This window comes from Triturus cristatus, chromosome 8 (assembly GCF_964204655.1).
Source record: "Triturus cristatus chromosome 8, aTriCri1.1, whole genome shotgun sequence".
NCBI classification, from domain to species: domain Eukaryota; kingdom Metazoa; phylum Chordata; class Amphibia; order Caudata; family Salamandridae; genus Triturus; species Triturus cristatus.
In genome coordinates, this window is record NC_140591.1 from 640,636,778 (window position 1) to 640,652,559 (window position 15,782).

Here is a 15,782-nt window from a genome sequence, read left to right on the forward strand (position 1 = left end):
CGTTTATTGTGCTTCCAGAGTATTCAAGGTATTGAGCCAACTATTCAGAGGGTCCCAGACCACTAGACCCAATTTTGTTGCCCGTCTGCCTTTTTTAGCATAAATTGCCTTCTCTAGTCTATATGTGGAAAGTAGTCTAGCTTGCCATTGATTAAAAGAGGGAGGGTTCTGATCTTTCCAATACATAGCAATACATATCCGGAGAATAGTCATTGTGACAAACAGTAATGTCCCACCTTCCTTTAAGCAAATCTTATCATATAGTCCTAACATAATAGTTGTTGGTGTGAGTTGGGTATCTAGAAGGAGAGCTCTACTGAGAAACTGTTGTACTTCTTTCAGTAATGGCTTTAGCTTTGGGCAGATAGCAAACATATGCACGGAGTCCGCACTATATTTCTTGCAGCGCGGACAGGTAGTTCCACCACCGGTAGTCCATTTATCAATCTTATTGGGGTTTATATACATAAAATAACCCTTCTTGTAGAATTGCGCTTGCAAGTTAGATGATAACAGGTACGTTTGCGCAAGACCCAGACCCAGAGCTGTACAAAAAGTGTTAGGTGGTGCATTTAGTTTTAGCTTCGCATCTATTTCGTTTAAATCATCAGGTTCGTTCAACATAAAGTATATGTTTCCTATTCTTGGTAGCTTAGAGCCAAGCAATTTATCTAAAAGGTCTATCCTTGCGAGCCCTGCAGGTCCCCCAGTTTTGTTTATTAAATAACTTGCGATAGCTTGATAATGAAATATCTGATTGTTATTCAATTTATAACAGGTTTTCAGAACTTCCAATGGCCGAATACCATCAGAGCTGATCAAGTCTGCTAATCTATAAATACCTGCTAAATACCACTGTTGAAGATATGTATTTTTAAAGGTTAGTGGTAAGTTATCATTATGTTTGATAGGGGTATAGTAATTTAATTTAGCTAGTCCAAGCATTTTGTGGATGTTAAAAAAAACCCGATGAGCACTAATCATTGACTTAAATCTAACTCGCTTGTAGCAGCTAAATTCAAGCTGACGCCAGAGGCAGCCCCTTCTATTTTCCCCTAATAGTAAAAAATAAGGAGAAGGCAATCCTGATGAACTTAGGATACAATCCTCCTGCAGTAATTCAGAGCTGTATTGTAGGGCAGCGGCCCAGTAGTTTAATTTTAGGTTAGTGAGAGCCCACCCTCCCCTGTCTCTGGGTAGTGAAAGAAAATTAAAAGCCCTTCTCGGCTGTGAGTAGGCCCAGATAAACTGAGAAAAAATGTGTTCAAAGATTCGAAGCATATGATTATTAAAGTCTAGCGGGATTGTCTGAAAAAAATAAAGTAACTTAGGGAAATAAGTCATTTTTAAAACTTTACATCTCCCTACTATTGTAAGGTGTAAGTTATTAATTTTTCAAAGTGATTTCTTCATGTCGTTTGCCAAAGGGGTCAATTTTTCTTTAACCAATAGGTCTAAGTCAGAAACTATATTAACTCCTAAATATTTAGCTTTCTTGGTAATTCTGTCATCCACCCAATTTATTTTCTTATTAATGACAATCTGTGTTTTTGTTTTATTGAGAGCGTATCTTGATATTGCTCCGAATTCTAGGACTTCTTGCTCCAGGGCCCTGTTAGCCGATTCAGGTTCAGGTGTGATTATAGCTATATCATCAGCGCACGCCATGATCTTTGTATCAGTTCCAAATCTGTTCACTGGAGAAATTGCGGTATTTAATTCAATTCTTTTAATCAGTGGGTTGATATAAAGGGTGAAAAGTAAAGGGGAACAGGGACACCCTTGCCTTGTTCCTCGCGAAATGTGGAGTACTATTAATGTTTAATAATCCTTTTTGGACCAATTGCCATACATTGTCCAGCAGAAGTTGGAGTCTTTAAACAGGTTATTCAGAGAATTCCACAAACTCTACCTTTCACCACACTCAAACAAGGATATATGTTTATGTGCACTTGTTAATGCTTTTAGAACTTGTCCATTAGAACTATGAATTTGTATTTTATACTTTGGTGTTTTCACTAGGAGTCTACAATCAAGAGAGAACTCATATTTTGCTCTTTTCTGTGTTTTAAAAGGAGCCTACAGTCACGATATGAACACATATTTTGCACTTACCTATCTTCAGAAGGAGTAATGAATTGAAATCACAAACTCTTTGATTTTTTTTTATTTCTTCAAAGACACATCCAGCAGGATTGTGAACTCAATGTTCATTTCCAATGGTTCAACAAAAGAAGCGTGTGGAATCTCACATGATGTAAACTATTTTTTGTATGGTATTAAGATATAGATTACTAATAACATCAGAGTGTCAAAGCGATTAGATGCAGCACTTGCTGCTAAGGAATACCTTCCATGTTACAGCTATCACTCATTGAACTGCATGCCATCAGTTCTATGAAAGACTACTATTTAGTATTGAAGCTAGCTTTCTCAGCGAACAATATATAAAAGCATAGTGTGTTTTTGAATGAACATGCAAGTTTTAAGTCTATTACAGCTCATGAAAATTATCAAGTTTCATCAAGGAAAGCCAGTGGGAAAAACAGAATACAAAAAGGTATATCAAATGCAATTTTTAATGATAGTTGCCAACATCAAGACCATAGTAATTTGAAAAATATTCTCTTGTCTTTAAATATCAATGTTTCTGCAGTGAAGTCCAGCTGTGCAACTAGTCTATGTGTTTACATCCAGTGTCTCTATTGCTGTGGCTTGTCCCATTCCTATTTCCCAGGGTCTATTTACAACCTGCATGTTATTAATGTAAAGTCAGCTTTGAGTTCAGATGCTCATATTGCTCCTGTTGGAACTGGATTGCAAAGTTACTGCATCTTGACAGTTCCATTTTCATGCCAGTACATTTGTGTATATTTTACAGTCCTAGTTAATTTTGTCGTAATGTACATTAGGGCCTGTGCTGAGTCTCCATTTTAGTTTCACATTTTAGCATGACATCTTTTTCAAACTGTGACTTTTTACATGTTTTACACTTACATGATAATGTACTGAAAATGTACTGTGCATGCAGCTTCTGTCCTAATAAGCAATGCTATTGTTGTGTTGGTTAACTTTGTCCAAGGCTAGGCACATAGAAGCTGATGCCCTTGCATTTGGTTGTCCAGCTGGAGACAGCTCTATTGCGCTAGACAAACCATTGAATCAGCTCTCCATCTATGAAACAGTGTGATATGAGTGGTGTTTTTATTGCATAACCAGCCTCTGTACTACATTTGGTAGAGGAGCACTTCTGCTGGTATTATCCTGGAATGCAAAACACACTTTAACTGGGATGCAGCCCTTCCGAATCTGGCCTCCATCTTTCAAAGGATAATATCCTGTTCTACACAGACTGGCTTGCTAGCACATAATACTCCGGTTTGGGAAAAAGGCTATAATGGATCTGGTAGAGGGTTTTCCCACTATGCTCTCGATACTGTATGTGGTAATATATAGGAGTAGAACATCATGATAATGTTGCCATGATTAAACTGTTTATCTTTCTCATCATTCTCGTAATGATAGTTACAATGCTTTGTAGCATCTACCTAATATTCGCTGTTCATGCTTTCTAAAAATGAATACAAGTGTTTCAGTATATGTTTGAAAAAGCATTTTAATATATTTCTTGTGTCTACCTTGGGCATGCAAAGTAACACAGAAAAGGTAGATCTGTTTCCATGATTTCCTTGGGGATTAAGAGTGGTCATGTTCGAGATTGCTGATACAATCTGGTACACTGGTAAGATTTGGGATTCAGATAGGACACTGTCAGCTAGCTAGCTATTGGGTCAACATTTTCTGATGATATGTGTGAACGGAGTTCCTACATTCTGAAGTTAATGTTGTCCAGATACACAGTCCGAAATAACTTGTAGGAAGTGTATACAATATGTGAGATTTTTCAAAAGTTTTTGTTAAGGAGGGGATCCTTATCTTCTTTGCAACAATAATAGTGGCCTTTGTAAGATATAAATCAAATCTCTTCTAGCACTGAGGCATAGTGAAATAATGTATTCTAGGGTGAAAGAAACAGATCTTCATTGTTATAAAGAAGGCTGTCATAAAATCATCAAGACCAGTGGCTTTCCCTCTTTTTCTGGTGTTAGTGGCTGTACATATTTCCTCTTAATTGATTGGTTTCTGAAGTACCTCCCTCTCTGCCTTGGAAAGATCATGCTTTCCAAAAGCTTTGCACAATATAGGTGAGGGTGATTCTGTTAGAGGTATATAAATAGGAGGATTATCATTCTTAACATTTCCTATGTGGTTTAACGTATCAAGCTGTCCTCACCCATTATAGCTGCAATTGATCTTTTATTGGTCTGAACTTATCGGAATGTGGCTAGTTATTTGCCTTCCTTTTTGGCTTCACATATTCTTTTGCTTGTTCTTCTTTCCCTGGGACCATTGTGCCCTGGTCTTGAGAATGTTTTTGTACTCATATTTCTATTTTAAGGTATTCAATTTGGTCAGAACCTTTAATTAAAATTGTGTATATCATTTTCCAGGTATTTAATATCCTGCTCTAAAACATGAAGCCTACTGTTAATTTCTCCATCATTATTTGATAATATACTAATCACTATTCCCTAAATGTTGTATATCAGTGAGTGCAAAATTATTTTTGTAGAGGAGCGTGACCTCTCACCCTTAGGTATAAAGCCAGAAATATTATTTTTGTATTGTGAAAGGAGCTGAATTGTTTAATCATGAAACACAATAATTACAGTTATTAGATTACCAACAACTGATTGATTCATTAAGATATGGCAATCTGACATAAAATCATATAATTCAGAATATGTTAATGCCGAAAACTCACTGATATTAAGTATGGATTTCTGCTTGTCCTTACAACCAAATCCATGTGCAAATACTTTCTAACCAAGATATATAAGGAACGTGCATTTCCACCAGATTACTCTATCACTTATGGGATTGGATGTCCACTTGAGAAGATATCACAGATTATTAAAATGTGCTTGTCGAAGTATGTTAATACTCTACCATTTTAAATACAGGCCCCCGAAAACATACTTAATAAATTTAACAACTTCATGTGGTAACCCGGCACACTCCTAGTGGCTCCTGTGTTACTTGTACAAAAGCATACAGACAGCATTTAGATTGTTAGTGATACAATGTTTGAAGCGAAGATATGTACCCTATTGTGAACATACAAAAATGTTGATATAGATGATAGAATTCACAATTAATAGCAATAGTTTCTTCTCTGCCAATGAATGCTCCTGAGAGGGTGCTCTAGGATCCAAATTTGCTCCATCGTATGCAAACTTGTACACATGTTGGTTTTAAGAAACATTTGTATTGGGGCAAACAAATCCATAACAGACTGAACACATTGCATATCAAAGTCAATTTATTGACAACGTCCTTTTTTTTTTTTTTTTATGCAGATTTATATAACGTGAACTCGACCTGGAGGTATTGGAGCGCTTTACATGAGCACCGGTTACGTTACACAAGGACACATTCAGGCATGGGGAGATTAAGTGATTTGCCCAGAATCACAGGATGTGGACGCGACCCCGAGGCTCGAACCTTGGTTTCCAGCACCAAAGTTGGCAGTCTAGCCGACGGACCACATCCTCTCCTTCTATTGCACAGAGGAACAGTAGAAGATTTGATATGCAGAATATCTCCACAACCTCTTCACAATGATACAGGACTTAGAAAATGCATTTCCTTTATAAAACGTTCTATGTAAAGGACAGTACAGTTGGGAGTAGGATGTACTGAAGGTCTACATCAAGCAATGCAAATTTGTATACGGAGAGTGCACACCGAAGGACACTAACACAGGCCATATCATTGGGTGAGATGACTCAGTTGAGAGTAACTGGGGTGAAGACAAAGTCTTGCTTTTGAGCTACTGGACATGGAATATAGATTTACTAATGGGCCGTTCCACCATAGTATGATCTGAGTCCAGACAGAAAATTATGCACAAGCCTACACAGGATTTATTGTAACCCAAGACATAAAATAAAGATATCCACAAGAAACTGAATATCTCTGATTCCCCTGCTCAACAGTAATAGCTCTGCACTTGACATCATTTTAAAAAGACATTGGAAGATCATACATTTCAACTTCAGACTTCAACAACATCTACAATCACAACTTCTTTCACCTACAGGAGAGGATGGTTTCCACATAGTTGATGAATACAGGCCCCAGCTAGGCCCGCAGGACACAAGGGTTCGCTCTTCTGTAATGGAATCTATAAGGAAGTTGGCACGGAAACTGCAAAGTACAAAGACAGCATTTATTAACCCTTAAGGGTGGTCCTACAATCCACACAACACTCTTCAGTATTGCATAGAGTAGCACAAAGAACTTGCGTATACGGTCCCCTTTTATACACAACAGAGGGGCTCATAAGTGGGTGGATACAACATGAGGCAAGGAATGTTACCTTTTATGGACATTTTCGATACAAGATCAATATGTGGGCGGAGCTGACACACTCCTTGAGCCCGCGAAGACATGGTCGAGCAAGGCTAACTGATAACAGATGTGGTCAAGTCTGGGCATGTGCCAGATGGACAAAAGGAGCTATTTATAGACTGTTACTAGGCAGATTACAGGAGCAACTAACACAGAGGTTGGACTCTTCTCGTGGGGAACACGTGGGAGCATGACAATACAAAATGGAGTCCAAACTTCGGTCAACATAACAGAGAAAACATGATCTATAAGAGGGGAATTAATGTCTTTAGTAAATGCTTAATCACATCGTTGTTTCAATTTACAACAGACGACCCTTTCAGCATTTACTGAAGACATCCGGTTTGTTAGGATAATCATCATATATGTCAATTGTCATCATTTCTTCAACTTCTTTAGCTAGACGTTTCTGGTGAGCAACATCGGCAATAGCTTTCTTATCAGGGATACAGAATGATACACATAATGAGCAGAGTAAAGGACCACACTGAACGCAGATACAGCATGAAAACAGAACCGCTACAATAATGCAGAGACCAGTTAGAACCTTCCATCCCCAGGCAGTAATTAACGCCCAAAACCATCCAGAAAAGGACCAAGTGCCGTTTTCTGTATGGATCTCAGCTGCAATTTTATGCAGTTTATTGATGGCATTATAAACTGATGGCGTATGATCAGGGATGAATACACAACAGCTACTTCCAATAATTTTACATGCTCCTCCTCTGTCAGCTAGCATAACGTCTAATACCATACGATTCTGCAATGCAACAATTCTAGTAATTTGCAATTCCTCCGTAAGATTCCCAAGTGCAGCAGCAGTCTGATTTGTTACAGCTTCTACCACTCTTGTTAATCTTCGGATCTTCCTACTGTTCAGGGCAGCTCCAACAAAGAAAAACAATCCTAAGTTAAAATCAATATACTGCTGCAGACTGGTATCAGTCTGATCTACATCGTCAAGTGATAAAGTACGTTTATACCTATTTACAGTCACATTATTCAATAATTTCAGATCCTTATGATAAGACGCGGGAGCTAGGAATACAGGAGGTAATAGAAATGATACATAGCATACCCCAGACCACCCAGCCGGCAGACGGTAATAACCTTTATTTCCACACACAAAGTACGTATTATGGGAGGCTAAGAAGGTACTATTGTTCAACCCATCAATATTCAGAACAGTAATACAATCACTAACACCAACAGGAATGAAACCCACACTCTGGACACATAGGTCCGCTTGAGCTTGTGCTACTTGAATCACAAATTTATCCTTTCCCACAGTGTCTCTTGTGTTCGTGAAGATGTAGGGAATGGATTCATTGTCTGGTCGGTACTCTTCCCACTCCCAAATTGTCCCATTCGCTTGTGGATACCCATTTTTGTCTTGATGGCATTCTTTATTGAGTCTAAAAAGCAATCGTCCCACTGTCGGTTTCCGAGTGGCAAAAAGCAAAGTATACCATGCTCTACAAGAGCCATTATGAGAGAAAGGAAGTGGTATAAATGGCGTTCCTCCTTTCTTCTGATGAGCTGGCATCATCCCACATATCCAACAGTTCGTAGCATTCGTAGCAACGTGGGTATGATGCAGCATCTGGATGAAAGTGTTATTCAAGTAAGACTGTCGATGCTTCAACTCTTGATACGGTAATGTATAAAAGTAGTGCTCCTCAGGCACCGGAGTTGTCAACACAAGAATCTTCCGAGCGGGTGTTACATCCTCCACGAACCATGTGGTTATCCCAACAATGGCTACTGTCAACATGAACCCTAATGCACAAAGGATTTTCTTTTTCTCCATGTCAAGGTAAAAATAAAACCCAATATCTTCCTGAAACTAAAAGTCTGTCAGAACTCTTCCCCTTGGGCAGCGGTTGATTTCTTCACCAGCGGGCCAAGACGGGTGTCGCTACACTAATGCAGGGCTGATCCCCCCCCCCTTGCCTCATCGGCTCTCCGTTTCACTAACCCAAGGGCCGTTCTGACAGTATGTCCCGGTACTTAAAAACTCACTTCCTTGGTCGAAGATGATATCGCCTTCCTCCAGGGGTCGCATGGTCCGGAAAGAGCTCCTCAGTGGCGTTTGGCTCCGCAGCACGGCCTGTCTCTGCAGCCAAAATTTCTCGTTGATCGGTCAGCACGGCAGGTTCCACCAATCCGGGCGGCACCTTCCTACAGTGCAGGGAATGGATCCAATTCTTTCTGTTGGAGACTCGCACAGCCGTCCTCGTTGCGAGGAGGACCTGCTCAGGACCCACCCATCTCGGTTCCAAGCTGTTCGTCCTGTCGAAAACTTTCACCATCACGTGGTCCCCAGGCCGGAGACCATGTCCTTCACCGGTAGACCGATCAGGGAGCACCTCTCGGACCTGTTGATGGATAGAAACCAAGTTATCCGTTAACTGTGCCAGATAATCGCTCATCATTACACAAGGTACATCATACATAGCCTTAGGTCTTGGTGGACCCCAAATATTCATTGGGCGTCCGAAAACAATTTCGTAAGGTGTAAGGCCAGTTCGAGAGTGTGGTACCGATCTAATTGACAATAACGCCAGTGGCAGAGCGTCTGGCCAAGTCAAAGACGTTGAAGCTTGAATTTTAGCGATCTTAAGCTTCAGTGTACCATTATACTTCTCAACTAGGCCTGCAGACTGAGGGTGAAACACGGCGTGGAACTTCTGAGTGATGCCTAGGCCCTTCAAGACATACTTTATAACATCCGCTACAAAGTGAGGGCCGTTATCACTCCACAGAAGTCAACAAACGCCATATCGGGGGAAAAACTCCTTCAGCAGCAGCTTCGCAGTAGTCATTGCAGTATTGTCTTTCGTAGGGTACGCTTCAACCCATTTGCTGAAGGCGCAGACCACTACTAGAACATACTTCAGGTTGTTACAGCGCTCAAGCTGGATGTAATCCATCTGCAAAACCTCGAAGGGCGCAGTAGGTGTCACAAACCCTCCTGCTGGAGTTCGAGTACCCTTTCCTGGGTTATACCTCAGGCAGATCATACAGGTCTGCACCACCCTCTTCGCTGTGCTAGCAATCTCTGGATGCTCCCAGACTTGGGTAAGCAATTTCACAATTGCGGAAGCTCCAACATGTGCTAGCCCATGTGCCATCTGAACCATAGGCTGTACAAAAGCCGTGGGTAATTTCCATCTATCCATCTGCTTATTTCTCCAGCAACCCTCATCATCCAATTCTCCCTCACTAGCCCATTGTTCCCGCTCTTTGTCAGAAGCGGTCCTTTGCATTTCTCGCACTCCCTCCTTCGCATCATGCCATCTTTCCACCTGTGACTTTACTACATACACGGCAGTAGTACCGGGCTGCATCGCAGTCTCCCGTGCTACTCGATCTGCCAACGCATTCCCTTCTCCAACTTTATCAACTACTTTCCTATGGGCGCTACACTTAACGATGGCAATTTTCTTTGGGTATGTCAATGCGGTTAAAAGATTATGAACTAACTCTCCATGCATTATCTGTACTCCATGTGACGTCAAAAACCCTCTCTCCTTCCAGAGTAGGCCGAAGTCATGCGCTACTCCGAAGGCATAGCGGCTATCTGTATAAACATTCACACATAGTCCTGTACTGAGCTCACATGCTCGTGTTAATGCTATCAGTTCCGCTGCTTGAGCTGATTTCTGTGGTATGCGTGCTGTCTCCACTATCGTTTGCAATGTGGTAATCGCATACGCTGCTGAAGTCGTACCATCTGGTAGCTTCAGACATGATCCGTCCACCCACAGTTCTCCATCTACATCTGAAAAGGGCGTATCCTGGAGATCAATACGACCCTTTGTTTGTTCCTCAGTCACGAGAATACAATCATGCGCTTTCCGCGCCTCAGGCTGGGTTTCGGGGTATGGCAACAATGTTGCCGGGTTTAACGTTACGCACCTTTTTAACGTAATATGAGGAGCCAAAAGCGTCAACTCATATCCCGTTAAACGGGCGCTGGTCAAATGCTGCGTCTTCGTTTGATTGAGCAGGGCATCGACAGCATGGGGGACTAATACCAACAACTTATGAGATAACACAATTCCCTCACTTTGGCGTATTGACACAGCTGTCGCCGCAACCGAGCGAAAACACCCCGGTAATGCTCGGGCGACAGGATCAAGTACAGCCGAAAAATATGCACAAGGGCGCTGCTTATCGCCGTGCATCTGCACTAAAACTGACAATGCACATCCATCTTTCTCATGCACATACAACGAAAAGGGTTTTGCATAATCAGGGGTCCCTAACACTGGTGCTGAACAAAGGGCCTGTCGTAGTTGCTGAAAAGCAGTATCACACTCATCTGACCAAGGGATTGGGATAGGCGTGTCCTTTGTCAAGAGGGCTAATAATGGCTTAGCTATGTGCGAAAACCCCAATATCCACTGTCTACAAAAAGAAACAAGACCCAGAAATGCACGCACATCCTTCTGTGTGGACGGTCTCGGTGTATCCAGAATTACTTGGATACGATCCGGTGTGAGTGCACGTCCCTCCTTAGACAAAAGGTGACCCAAATAAGTCACCTTTGGTCTACAGAATTGCAATTTCTTCCTAGATACCTTATGATTGTGGGATGCTAAAAAGGAAAGTAAGGATAACGTACTTTTTTCACACAACTCCAGGGTGTCAGCCGCCAGCAAGATGTCATCGACATATTGAATGAGGGCGACACCCTCGAGCAGAACAAAAGAATCCAATTGTCTTTTCAAAGCCTGACTGTAAATGCTAGGGCTTTCTGTGTAGCCCTGGGGAATCCTACAAAAACGATAAGATCTATTATTTAATGTAAACCCAAAAAGATATCGGCTATCAGGGTGAATGGGAATGGAAAAGAAGGCATTCTTCAAATCGATCACGGAGAACATAGTCGCCATAGGTGGTACCAAAGTAAGCAACGTCGTGATATCGGAAACCACTGGGTACTGAGGTATCACGACCTTGTTCACTTCTCTCAAATCAATTATAAACCGATAAACTCTGGCATCCGTATCCTTTTTCAGTATGGGAAGAATCGGACTGTTACAAATGTTGTAGGGGACTTCCTCCACTACCCCTACCGCCATCAAATCCTGCACTATCTGTATGAGAGCCTCCTCACCTTCCTGGGAAATACGGTATTGAGGAAGGCGTGGCAACACCGCCCCCTCCTGGACGCTAATGTGGACCGGTGGAATCACCATTTGTCCCACATCAGTATCCGAAGTTGCCCACAAAGCACGAGGGAGGGTAGCTAACAGCGCATCCTCTGACATCGTACACATCCGTTCTGATCGGGGGTAATTGTCATTCAATATTACCCGTACACCAGCAGGGGAGCAGCGGATCGTAGCCCTAAAATGCTTTAACATATCAAGGCCCATAATGTTGTCCAGTGTGTACGGGGCAAGCAGGAACGGACAGGGTGCAGAAAAAGAGTCAACTTTAAACATGAGGGGCTGCGAAAGAGGGCTTCGGGAGAGTGTACCGTCAAACCCTACCGATGTGACCATTAAGCCGGATGGGGGAGCCCCCGGAACCAATTGCTTAGACAGTGCACTACGTGTCGCTCCTGTATCCACTAGGAACTGATCAGTAGAGCCCAAAACCTCAGCCGATACATAAGGGCCCTTCTGATCGACCGGCACCTCAACTGATTCTAACCCCCATCCAACGCATTCCTATGCATGCTGAGAGTCATGGTACCCCGACCGGTCAATCCCCGACGCTTGGTACTGATGCTGGCGATCAAAAACATTTGATCTGTCTCGGTGCTGCCCAGCAGAGTCAAAACGAGCCTGTTCGTTAGAATTCCCTCGAAAGTTCGAGAAACCCCCTCTACCTCGCGGGCCACCATAGGTATGCCCCTGACGCGATGCATGCAACACCGGGCAGTCCCTAGCCCAATGACCCGATTGCTTACAATACGCACATTGGTTCCTATTTAAGTCAGATCGGCCCGAGGGAGGACCATAAGATCCTCCCCTACCTCTATTACTACCCCGCCGGGGCGGGCCATAGACTTGTGCCAACATCACCTTTGTTTTCAAATCTTTCGATTTCTTTTCCTCCTGGCCCTTTGCTTCTTGCTCCTGACGCTCATAATACTGGGCGATAGTCAGGAGGGCCGTCGGTGTAGCGGAGGACCAAGAACTTTCACTCGCTTTTAAACGGGCCGCAACTGCCGGCAGCAGATTAGCCACATATTTATCCGCAAAAAGGTGGCGGCCCGTATCGTCAGTAAGCGACTGGCCACTAAAATCATGAAACGTCTCCTCAAAGCGCGTAAAGAAGTCCGCAACTGACTCGTCAACTTTCTGTTTACATGCAGCTAACATATTCCAGTCAATCTTTTTAGGGGGGATAATTGTCTTCAACTTAGCCACAATAGCAGCAGGGAGATCTAAAATACTCTGGGGCGGTCTCTGCGCGGGCTTCCGCTCCCTATCCTCATCCTCAAGGTCAGACCACCGAGCCTTAAAGGCAACTACATCATCTACCTTTCGGACAGATCGCCACATATCCGGTGGTAGAATAAGGCCAAAGAACAGGTCTATATCTGCTAAAGTCATAACGCAAGAATTCAAGGCCCCCTCGACTTCTTCGTAGAAGGCCGCTGGATTCTTGCGGGGGTCAGGCAGCGCATTCTTTAATGCCATCACATCAGCTCTATGCCACGGAGTATAAACCCAATTATACACAAAATATCCCTTAGCATCGGCGGAGGTAATGTCCGAGCTAGTCCCCGCTCCTTTAGGAGGAACATACAAAGGCGCCGCCTCGCGCATTGGCTTAGCATGCACTAGATCGCTCTTATCTGATTGAGAGGTGGATGAGTGGCCTTCTGCGGTACACGAATCCTCCTTCGTTTCCTCCCCTGCTCGTGGGCGCGCTTTTCCTTTATGGGCCAGCACCGCGTCCCGCAAGGCGAATAGCCGCCGAGCCGTATCAGGAGCCTTAGAAGGAGAAAAAACACCATCATGCAATGCTTTAGCATCCGATGTCACTTCTTCAGGCTCAAAGACACTAGAATATTTCCGAAAAGCAGCAATCACTTCCTCAGCGAAATGGTTCAAAAAATACAATCTCTCTCTATCCTGCCACGACCCCCAAGTATGGAACAATTCATCCACGGACACCTTACCCTTAAGTGCACGGAAGGAAATTTGCCGAAGCTCAGCCATATGCTCAGCCGATAACATGGACCGCGTATCTACCTTACCCGTACCCGGGACGGAATCTTGTGGCCTCGGAGCAGATGCGCCAACATAAGGGGGCGGAGAGCGATCTAGTAAATAAAAATCATCATCAAGATTATTAAGGACAGGATAGAGTGGCTGCCGAACAGCATATTGACCCGAGACTTGCAGCCTACGCTCTTTCTCTTGTCTCTCCGTTTGTTCTTTGTCCTCCCGACGCCTCGCTTCCTGTGCTCGCACATGATCATTCTTCCGTTGTTCTTTATCAAACAGCGCTTTCTCACGCTTCTCTCGCTCACGCACCTCCTTCACCCACAACCGCACACACTCAAACATATCCTGACGAGCACGCCGCTTGCACATACACTGTTCCACATACTCAATCTTACGTATATCAAACGATCCATACAAAGGCCATCGTAACTCAGGATCTTTTTTTGTATATTTCCTCCATACTGTGCTGTACATTATGGAAGAAAGACCATGCTTCACATACATATCCCTATTAGGAGTCCCCTCTGGGGGAGCTGGAGCAGATTCCTCGAGGTTCAACCGGTTTCCAAAACAGCAACACCACTTACGGAGTGCGCTAAAAGCAGGCATGCTCAGGAATAATGCAAAATATGCAATATTATAGAGAAAATGGCACTTAATCGTTGCGCCGTTCAAAGTTACACAGCTCCGGAGAAATCTCTCCACATTACCTGCCTATATGTGTTGCAACGCATATATTTTCACAAAGACAAATACAAAATATGACTAGTCATCACAAATCAAACTCAAATAGCCGGACCAGGCTTCAAAAACTCGGAGCAAGTACCGTACACCGGTTCTTACCAATCAAGAGTCCAGATTCCAACTGCCAAGCTCCACAATCGCCCAAACGGCTTTCACGGCAGGACCGACAGAAGAGGTCTCAGTCGAGGACCGGCGCCACCCGGACGGTCAGCTCGGAAGGGAAGGAAGAACAACCTCGGGATGCCAGGGCTAAGACGCCGCTGGCAGTGATCACGTCCCCGGCCAAGTTCCTCACCTTCGTCGCGACCAGTCCTTCGAGCATCCGAGTCGCCGATGAGCCCCACGTTGGGCGCCAATTGATGAATACAGGCCCCAGCTAGGCCCGCAGGACACAAGGGTTCGCTCTTCTGTAATGGAATCTATAAGGAAGTTGGCACGGAAACTGCAAAGTACAAAGACAGCATTTATTAACCCTTAAGGGTGGTCCTACAATCCACACAACACTCTTCAGTATTGCATAGAGTAGCACAAAGAACTTGCGTACACGGTCCCCTTTTATACACAACAGAGGGGCTCATAAGTGGGTGGATACAACATGAGGCAAGGAATGTTACCTTTTATGGACATTTTCGATACAAGATCAATATGTGGGCGGAGCTGACACACTCCTTGAGCCCGCGAAGACATGGTCGAGCAAGGCTAACTGATAACAGATGTGGTCAAGTCTGGGCATGTGCCAGATGGACAAAAGGAGCTATTTATAGACTGTTACTAGGCAGATTACAGGAGCAACTAACACAGAGGTTGGACTCTTCTCGTGGGGAACACGTGGGAGCATGACAATACAAAATGGAGTCCAAACTTCGGTCAACATAACAGAGAAAACATGATCTATAAGAGGGGAATTAATGTCTTTAGTAAATGCTTAATCACATCGTTGTTTCAATTTACAACATAGTTACCTAACACAATTACATAATTTGTGTACTTGGTTTGTTTCCGTGCCATCCACATTTTCCACATATGAGCAGTGTAGTATTTGCAGGTATGGGGGTCAATAAATGTACACCTTTTTGTAACAAAACCAAAAGGTTTATCAGAGTTTGAACTTTGATGACTGCAACACAAGACTTGTTGAATTTGTAACAATAAATCAGTGTTGACTAATAAATGTCGATAGCACACTCATAATGCTGAAGAGGATGCAGGGACATCTTTGAGCCATCATAAACTAAGCTATGAAACACCTGTTGGCAGAACATGATGATACATAACACACAAGGAAGGAGCTCTCTGCATTCTTTATTTCACTACAGAGATGCAGTACCACCAGACCACAGAGGTTTGACATTAAGACCGTCCAAGGTG